This window comes from Pundamilia nyererei, unplaced genomic scaffold (genome assembly GCF_000239375.1).
Source record: "Pundamilia nyererei isolate P.nyererei 1_Seehausen unplaced genomic scaffold, PunNye1.0 scaffold00383, whole genome shotgun sequence".
In the NCBI taxonomy this organism is placed as follows: Eukaryota; Metazoa; Chordata; class Actinopteri; order Cichliformes; family Cichlidae; genus Pundamilia; species Pundamilia nyererei.
In genome coordinates, this window is record NW_005187784.1 from 111,332 (window position 1) to 119,534 (window position 8,203).

General features: G+C 39.2%; 1 protein-coding gene across 1 annotated transcript in view; it reads left to right on the forward strand.

Annotated features, from left to right (window-relative positions):
- The window catches only part of LOC102199726 (fibronectin type III domain-containing protein 5-like), a 67,799-nt gene that overhangs the window by 1,345 nt on the left and 58,251 nt on the right, over positions 1-8,203 (forward strand). The window lies entirely within an intron of this gene.

Here is an 8,203-nt window from a genome sequence, read left to right on the forward strand (position 1 = left end):
TATATATGTAGCTCTGCCAGGACGGCCTCATTATTTTCATTCTTTTGTATGATCTGAAAGCAATCATGAAAAGGCAATACTGTTCACGTGGTGTTCTGCACAGAAAATGGACAGCTGAAAGCCCACACATCATCATTTTTAAGCTGCAAAAGTTTGCAAAGATGCCAAACACAAATAACAACCATCAGTGTAAATACCATGTGGGACAAAAGAGGGAAAACCTGGATGTTAGCCTGTAAAAACTGGCGTTATATGCAGTAATAATAAGCTGATGGCCCTGAAAGATTATCGATATTTCGTTATCATCTACAGCTTTAAGTATGTGACAGCGGTTCGACTCTACATTGACACACTGCTTTGTGTGTCCACCTGTGTGATTTGAGGTGAGTGGAGCGTATGCTGCGCTCTGTTTACGCCTCATATTTCAACTAGACTAACAGTTGAAGTGTCCCAACCTTAATTGAATGCCTATCGGGGGATTAGAATTTCAAAGCAATCTGTCTCTCTCTCTCACTCCTCCTTTGCTCTGTTTAATTAGCTGTTGCAGGAATGCACCTAAATCACCCAGACCACTGGCCACATCCCCCCTCCTCTGCACCTTCCCATGAGGTTTAATCCAAACTAGCCTTTGGCAAATAGCACCGAATTAACATGCTTCTTTTTGGATGAATACCAAAGAGCAGCTAATCTGCGCTTACAAGGTTCTGTATCGATTTATCCAATGAGCTGCTATGTCTTTATATCCCCCCACACGGCCTTTACCTGCTCAGCTCACGTCACAGACGTCATGTCTTTATGGGAGCTCATTAACCACGCTTCGTTTTCCTGCTCTCTGCCACCCATTAATTTTAAATGCAGATTTCCAGTCATGACAAACAGCTGCGGGAGGAAGCCTTTTTTTTCCCTCCTTCACCATAAATCACAGACAGCAGCACTTCAGGAAGCGACCGGCGTCTTATTTTAAAAAGATTGATTCATGACTTTGAAGCAGCAGGTGATATTACACCTGGTTATAGCTTTGTGTAAAAATATTTGTTCTATGTTTTATGAGATTGAAAATTGTGCTTTTTCAACAAAAGGCTTTGGCTAGCAGAACAATCTGTGTTCAGTGTGAGTTACATTCTTAACAATGCATTACAATTAGTTGCTTTATCCTTTATGATTATGTATGTTCTTGTTTTATAAGTATCTTCCTTTGCATGCCTTATATACCCACAGAGTCCATAAAAAGAGGTGGATGTTAGCTTATCCCAGACTCTGAGCAGGATTATAAGCAATGTTAACTGGCTGAAGAGTCTTCAGTCAAATAAAAAAGATTTTAACACTGAAACAAATGGAATTTGTTCACTGGGCGTTAAACTAGGGACCAACCTGAATCAGAAAATTAAAATTCCAACATGTGCAAATCTAAAATCTTTGCTCAACAGGCATGATCAGTCATTTTTGATCCAATTTATGTCTTTGTTTGAAAGTAAAAATGAGGAGGATTAGCTCTGCCAGGACGGCCTCATATTAGCTACTTGCTGATATATGAGTATTAGCCGATAGTAAAAATCTAAAAAGCAAATGATGTTGAATAGTTTCACAAAACGCATGTTTGGGAGACCACCAGCTGCCAACTCGAGCAGTTTCGGGCATAAACATGTAATCAACCACTTTTTGGGTCAGTAAAACAATTATATCATATTAGTGTTACGACATGTAAGTAAGAACTCATAAATAACTACACATATCAAAAAAAATTATTAGCTAATGTATCGGATTTTTAACCAAGTATCGGTATTACGCTCAGTATTGGTATAAGGATCAATATCAGTATTAGGTATTGGTATCTGTATCGGTCTTAACTTTTCTATGTATGTTGGGCCCTACAGGGGATTATGTGGAATGAGTTACATTACCCACAGTTAATATTTTGTTGTGGTGGTGCCGTCATGTTGTCATCCTGACCACAGATTGAAGATGGACGCAGTCACTGCTACATCTCCCGACAGTTAGTGAAGTCCTGTTATGAAGGCTCGAACTGAGCGTCTGGCTCTGAAGCCACACACTGCTCAGCTAACGACTTGTGCCTGACAAGTCATTTAACATGTGACAAGTCTTCATTTGAGCATGACCATCTCTTTTTGCTTTGTATGATTCTGGTCTGAAATGCTGATTTATCAGCTGCATCTCCTGATTTCAGGAATCTGCTCCCTGGTGTTGCTGCTCTAACACAGAGAGATAAAGGTCTTATTTTAGAGACCTACCGAGTCTGCCTTAGGAGGCTGCAGGTTTCTCAGCTAGGAGACAGTGCATCGTGTGTTTTCATTTTTGCTTATTTTGTTCTTCACATGCGTATTTGTTTTGTTTTTTCACTCACTTTTAACTTTTGCTTTCAGTAGTTAGCATTAGGCACTAAAACCTGACTCGGTTAGGTTTAGGAATATTGGCAAATGATGAGTTGGGAGTGCCAGATCCTTTTGCTCGATGTCACAACCCTGTCTGTCTGGGTGCACGCTCGAAAGGACACCTCATGCATGAACCTGGATGCCTGTGGTTCTGACAAAATAACGATATGCTTGACCATAGGGGCACATTTGCATCACTGCAATGGATGCTTGACAGCCAGTACTACACAGTGATCTCCTTCTCCTACATGGTTGTATAACCATGCAGAGGAATAGCTTATGTTGATTGTGAGGTCCCAGATTTCAACAAACATTGGAGCTAATTTTCATCTTACGAATTAAGAAGATGCTTCAGCAAAATGTGTTTCTGAAAACCTCTGAGGCAAGAAATACGCATCGCTTAGCCGTCTTTTCATTTTAGCCAATTTTTTGCTTAAGTCAACCTTCAAATAATATCCCACATCTAGAATGACAAACTAAAATTAGAATATGTTACCCCAAGTCTTATTTATTAAGGAAACTGAGAAAACAGTTATAGGTCAAAGAGTGTCTAGTCTAAACTAATTTGGATATTAAGAGTAAATGTGGGTGATGTGCAAGGTCAGTCTACTTACATTTTTTTCAAAAATGAAAATTTAAACACCTGCAGGTTTGTGTCCTTCGCTTAAGCTGCACATGCACACGCTCAGCTGATATTTTGAATAGTTTGGGGTGACATTTTAGTCTTTGTACCAGCAGAGAATTCAGCAGAGGCCACTTTGTTGCTTTATTTGGCATGCACTCAGTGTCTAGTTCTGATTGGCACTACTTCAATATGAGTTTGTTATTGCATCTGTACTCTACAGTGATTACAAGCTAGGATTTCTAACAGAGGAAGGAGAGTATTAGCCACACTTTTTAATATAAGGCAGTCCACTGTGACACCACCAACAGCTCTGACCTTCATTATAAACTTATATTTAAAAGGCCAGTGTGTGTGGTCTGTAAAGGAGTCGCTATATTTGAGCTTTCTTTATCGCGTGGCAAAGCTCTTGCCAGCTTACGTGGGATATGGCTAAAAAGTCTAGTCAAGTAACTGGACCTCGCACGACAATATTTTTAGTCCGTATGCTGTCAAAGCCAAGAATAAATTCCCAAGATTTATTTGCAGTTGTGTTTCTCTCTGTTGCATCTCGCCGCTCCCTGATGAAAACCTCGGGAGTGAGACGAAAGCTGTCCTACACGGGTCTCCAGAAAGGAGAACAAAGCAGAAAGATGAGCATAGAGCTTGTAGGGGGATCATAAAAATGCACCAACTGCAGACACAGGAGGTATTTATTTTAAAAGGAGCAGGGTAAAGTGCTGTTTTATTCCAGCAGCGAAGCCTCTCTTTATACTCAGCTCAGCCTCACATAACTGCCTCAGCTCAGTGCTGATTGTCGTTATCTTTCCATGGCAACCTGATGATTTAAATGAAAATTCACACAGAATTACCAAAATTAGACAATGTAACACTAGAAAAATGTTGCTTGGTCTGATGAGTCTCGGTTTCTGCTGCAACAGTCAGATGGATCAAAATTTGGTATAAACAAGATTAATACAAGGCAGGATGGATCCATGCTTTCAAGATTCAGGCTGCTAGTGGTGGTGGTGTTATGGTGTGGGGGATAGTACTAAGACTCGTTGCCAACCATGTCCACCCCTTTACAGTTTACAGTTGCTAGGCCAGCAAACGTAAATTGCCATTCTCATGAAAGGATTCCTAATAGGACATGCAGGGCACACGCCCAGGGGTAAGGAGGACTCGTAGTGTCAGCCGCTAGGGTTCAATTAATCTTTCATAATCACGAAGAAACATAAATGTATGGAAAGCAACAAGCATAGCTCTGCCATGTAGATAGAAAAACAAAATGATCACAGAAACTATCACCTGGTCACATCCAGACATCCAGTGAATGACATTTACACAAATAGTAACAAAAAAGTCACTATTTGAAAATTTCCTCAAAGGTGACAATATAAAAGTTACACTAAACAAGAAAGTAATGCAAGAATATAATGGAAAGCACAAAGTGTATACAAAGAGGCACAAAAGTAATGGAAAACAACACAAATGCACAGTGTAAATAGAACATTTAAAATAACCACAAAAGCTGAGTGTCTCCGGATTCACTAAACAAATGAAAAAACAACAAAAAAATGAAGTGTCCTTGTGTAACAGGGCAGCCCTTAGCGGCTGGAAACACAGTGAGACAGACCAAGGCAAGTGTAGTGGAACAAAGTATTTATTCGCTATACGGCTCTCCTTCCAACAATTAAATGGTCGAGCCTCTTCACAGCACAAAAAATCCCTCTAATGACAACTGGCAGCCTTAAATATGTTCAGCTGTCACAGACTTAACCATTATTCCACTCTCAGGTAAATTCTTAAATCCCAACCTTCCACCACAGTATACAATATATCAATAAGAATAAATAAATACATAAATACATTTTCACATTTACATATTAATAAATACTTCACACTTTAATGTTACACCAAACCCAATATTATAAAAACCCAGAAACCCAAGCACAAAAAGATTCACCACACTCTCTTTACCCATGGTCTCTCCCGGAACCTTTAAATGGTGTCTGGACCCCCGGGGAAACATTTGCCCAAACACCTTGAAGAGGACACAGGCAAGAAAGGTGAGTAATCATTAACTTACAAACACTTATTTGCACCACTTTTATCCCTAGATTTCACACACACTTGCATTAGTTTTCCTTATTGGTAAACCTTAATCACAATCACCATTCTTCTCTCCTGACAGACAACCACCACATTCCTTGACGAGGAGCAGCTGTGCAGGATCTGAAATAAGGCTACCAACTGATTTTAAAATTCCCAATAAATATTTAAACTTCTTGTGTGCAAATCCATGCTTAAAGTGCAATGCTAAATAAAGTGCTTGATAAGGTGCTTTTAATAAAGTGAAAGGTGTGCTCTAAAGTGCTATACATATAATATAAATAAATGCAGTAAGGGAGTCCTCTTCCTTACACCTTGTAACAAATATATTGAAAAGCAACACAAAAATGACCCTAAATTCATCATAACGAGACACAGAAAGCACAAAAAATATGGAAAAGAAAAACAAAATAATCACAAAAAACGTTAAAAAAAATGCACAAAGCAACAAAACAGACAGTTGTAAACAAAAACAAAAACAAATGAAAAATCATGCAAAATTATTACAAGAATCGAAAGCATCCTAAAAAATGAGTAGTGGCAAAGAATGACAACAAATAACAAACTGAGGCAAAAATGATGGAAAAATGACACAAAAGGACTGAAAAGATTTGCAAATGGTTCACAGAGAAGGAGAAAATTACGTTGCGGGAACACAAAATTATCACAAGCATAGCAGAGCCTCCGTGGTACACGATGAAGACATCCGAAAACAACAGTCACAGAGTGACCAGAGAGAGTCACGGATGGATGAAAATTGGCACAAAATTACAAAAAATAGTTTGAAAATGAACAGAAAGGAACACATACAATGTTGTGCAAAAGTTTTGAGCCAGCTGTCATTTCTTTATATTTTTGCTTCCAAGGAGCCAGACTTTCTGTCTCTGGACCAGTAGTTCTTAAAACTTTGTGGAGGTTTTCCAGTGTGTTTCTTTTGGCTACTTTCCCACTCATTTTTAACCCAGTCCAGTCCCCCAAGTAGTTTGGGGGGCTTTCTTTGTTGAGCCACTTAAAATTGATGAATTATGAACACAGAAAAGCGCCATCAGATTTTGATCCACTTTGTAATACCATCTGGTAAGTATCTGATGAACAAAAGCAAGATTTTTCACCATGAGAATGCAGTAAAATAATACCTGGATAGAAAAACACACTGTCAACATTATTGAAGCAGTGTGGGATCATGTTGACAGAGAACAGAACAAAAGGCAGAAACATCCAAAGAAGAGCTTTGAATGTCCTTCAAGAAGCCTGGAGAACTATTCCTGAAGACGACTTAAAGACATGACAAGAAAGCTGCCTAAGAGAGTTCAGACTTTGCTGAAGAATAAAGATGGTCACACCAAATATTTACTTTCAGCTCATTAAAATTGAGCAAATTCTGTTGGGGTTTTTTGCCTTATATGTTTGTACGTTTCAATACATCCTAAGTTCCTGTTTTCTGAGCAAAACATAAAGAAATGAGTGGTGAATCAAGACTTTTATGGAAATCAACACAAACAGTTGCAAAGAGACACCAAAGAAAGTTAGTGCAGCACGAAATGACCTCAAAGGTAGCCAGGGACAGAAAAAAAACACAAAGTGAAGCAACAACAAGTTTCATTCTGTCTCGCTCTTATGTAAGAGGAGTGAGGGGAACAATGTCTCATAATGCACTCATACTGTATATTTAATCAGTATGGAGAGGATGTTACTATATTAGATCGTGCACATCCACGGACATCCATCCATCTCAGAGAGTGGTAGGGAGCCATTAGTGAGATTAGGCTGTCTGAGTCAATCGTCAAACTGTTTCTTCGCTGTGATTTACAGCTGAACGTCTGACTCGAGTCACACGTCACAGAGTACTGTACTCCAGGACGAGCGGAGGTAAACAGCTGCCATCTCCGGACTTGTTTTTGTTTTCATCTTGTGGTCCTGCAGAGAAACACGAGGTCGGAGGCCGACGAAAAAATCCATGTTTAGTAGATTTGGCTTTCGTCCATTTCATAGTACAACACACAGATACAGCACCGTGTGGAGAGATCAAACCACAGTGTGGGAGGGTTGTTGTTTTTTTTTTACTTCAAATAAGGACGGGAAGATGAGGGAAATTCTCCAGAGTAAGCACATCCAGGCCGAACTTCACATCTCTGTTAAATTATCTTTTTATTTTCCTGTTAAAATCCGGATTAGGATTACTGTCTCCAAAACTCAGCACAAGCAGAGCTGTGAGAGAAACTCCAAGACCTGAAAAATGGGTTATTATTCTGCATTCTGAGGTCTGCTTTGGAGAAATGCAATAACGTTTTGTGGCATTTATTAATTCCACGGCTGCTTTTGAAGGAACGTGCCACAAAAACTAATTACCTTCAGCCTTTAGCAGGTCAAACATGCTGCTGCAGGCTCAGAAGGACACTGTGTGCAAAAGGAGATGCCAGACATGCTTTGACAAAAGAAGGTATCTGAAACCCTGGGATTGAGAACAGGCTGCATTTTCTTGCTGATAATTGGCAGCATCAAACATGCATTTCTTTTTTACTTTTTTGAAAATCTGTAGAGGGAAAAAAAGTTGTGCATTTTCTCCTTTGCAACAAAAACCTATTTTAAAATGTTGACTCCAGAACCAAAGAGATTTTTTTCAACTTATTTTGCTCAATACTGCAGTTTGATATGACAAGAACAATAAAAAAAACTCCAATAAAACATAAACAAATGGCAGCAAAGCTGCGCTGCGAGGACCTGCAAGGAGGAGAGGAGGACGGCAGCAAAAAGGAAGAACCTGGATATAAGAAAGTATTTTTCAAAGAAACCTGTAAGTCACTTAAAGTCAAGTTCACTCATAAGATGTGTCATAATAACGTTACAGGCTATGCTAGGTTTTGGCCCACATCAATCTAAAAGTATATGTAACCATGAATAAGTGTTTTGGAAACTAACTGCACAACAGGCAGCACTATTAGTTATCTCAGTCTCAGAGTAGCATTTCTAATTTTGATTGAAACTGTCAGAGAGCCTCGAGCAAGCCAGGATATTAGTTTACAGAGGCTGTACCATGTCCACCAGGAGAGACTGGACAGTATAGATGTAAAACAAATATGCCAGCAGTTTATCTCAGTTA